General features: G+C 49.7%; 1 protein-coding gene across 2 annotated transcripts in view; it reads right to left on the bottom strand.

The window, feature by feature from the left end:
- The window catches only part of cntn2 (contactin 2), a 42855-nt gene extending 41392 nt beyond the window's left edge, over nucleotides 1–1463 (bottom strand). For both annotated transcript variants that reach the window (XM_037975479.1, XM_037975480.1), the window contains exon 1: nucleotides 1293–1463. The gene's annotated coding sequence lies outside the window, so the exon portion shown is untranslated. The remainder of the gene's footprint in view (nucleotides 1–1292) is intronic.
- Between the last annotated feature and the right edge of the window lie 353 nt (nucleotides 1464–1816).

Here is a 1816-nt window from a genome sequence, read left to right as displayed (position 1 = left end):
CCGCCGGAGATTTCAGGCTTTACAGGCCTTCAGCTGGGGGACAGACGGCAGAAACATTTCAGGGTAAGCTAACGCTGTAGTTTATATTCCTACCTTCGCTCTTTATGCTTGCATCTGGTCACACCTACGACCAATGAGTGAACAGGAGCTAAGCTTGCGCTGCCCATTAAGCAGGGCCGGCCCGGCTGGCCCGACTTCGAAGCAGGGACCAAAGAAGCAGGGCCGGCCTTGAAAAAATGCTGGTGGAAACGCGCACAAAGCGAGCCAAGTAGAGTGGAGCCGGGACCGTTAGGGTCCGTGTAAAAGGGGCAAATGAATGGTCATATTCTGAGCACTAACTGATTGTGTTTCATATCACTTGTCTGTTGGAAATGTACCTTGTGAACCACTGGACAGGTTTTAAGGAAATTTGCAGAAAGTAATCTACAGCTGAGTAATATTTGGAGTCAACCACATTCATAAACCGTTTGAAGAATAAATTCTGAGCTCACACAAAGTGGAGGTCAATGAGAGTTTGGGTGTTTGGATTTGAGAGAAAACCATAAGTCCTATAGCAGTGAGAAACACACTGAATGAAAAAAGACATAAGTGTGTATGTTGGTGCATACACACTTATGTCTTAAGATAAGATGTGAAAAGGTTGAGGGAATATAAGAGTTGGTTTGCAGGACGTTTTGAAAGTTTAGACAGCTCTAAAGTTAGTGTGAAATCAAAACACTACATGTTGAATATTGTGTTGCAAAATCTCCAAGAATCCTAAAACTTAAACAGTTAAATATATCCAAGTGTCAGTTCAGTCAGGTAAAGTCCAACTTTCTGTGACTCGCTTCAACTTTGAGTGATGCTCTGCTGTGATGTGTGCCTGAGCTGACATATAACACAACCCTGCACCATGAAGTGTGCAGCACAGCTCCCTGCACAGGTCTGCAGACTGGAGCCCGGGCGAGCAAAGAACCGAGCCCGATCCATCCTCCTGTCCTGTGCCAGTCTGAGCACACAGAAACCACAGCTTCTGCCTCTGCTCCTCCGTCAGAGGCATCTCTAACACTGCCTGCTGCGGACCGGAGACGTCCTGCCATGAAACGGGCTGAACGACACTCAAACGGACCGTGAGTCCCGTCAGGGCGTCTGGAAACGGACATGTTTGCAATAAATGACAGGAACACGGCGGGTCGGCTCTGAAGTCGCCCCTTTTAGCGCTACTGCGTCAAAAAGCGGCTCCGGGAGGGTCTCACCCAGGAGCCGTGAAGAGTTACCCAGCAACACCGGGAGGGTGGAGGATGCTTGTTTACCTGGAGGAGGGAGAGTCCTCCCCGGGAAGCTGCGGGGTGAAGCCGCTGCTGCTGGAGCTGAGTCCTGTCCTCTGTCCTGTCCTCGGTCCTGTCCTCGGTCCTGTCCAGTCCTCCTGTGACTCACACTCAGGCTGGCCGTGCTCCGTCTCCCTCTGTCCGGATCGGCTCCCCCTTCTCATCACCACCGTCAGCTTCCTGCCACAATAAAACTACTTCCGGTCGGAATCCTTCAGTATAGACTATCCCTCCGTCTGTGTATCTGTTCATCATCCATCCACCCATTTATTTTTCTATCCATCATTCATTCATCCATGTATTTCTATTTACTTCTTTTTCAGTGGTTCAACCCACATCAAAAGTAAAGAATATTTTATTTTGAAGGTGACGCAGACTAACTTCCGGTTATGTTTGTGATTCCGGCGCTTCCAATGTGCCTCTCCTTTTGTTGTGGGCCTCTGCTGTCTGACAGTGAAACAGAAGGGAGGTGCCAGGTGCTACCCCCTCCCCCCACCCTCCCCCACCCC

The sequence above is a fragment of the Kryptolebias marmoratus genome, linkage group LG4 (assembly GCF_001649575.2).
Source record: "Kryptolebias marmoratus isolate JLee-2015 linkage group LG4, ASM164957v2, whole genome shotgun sequence".
NCBI classification, from domain to species: Eukaryota; Metazoa; Chordata; class Actinopteri; order Cyprinodontiformes; family Rivulidae; genus Kryptolebias; species Kryptolebias marmoratus.
This window is presented reverse-complemented; position numbering and strand designations above follow the sequence as displayed.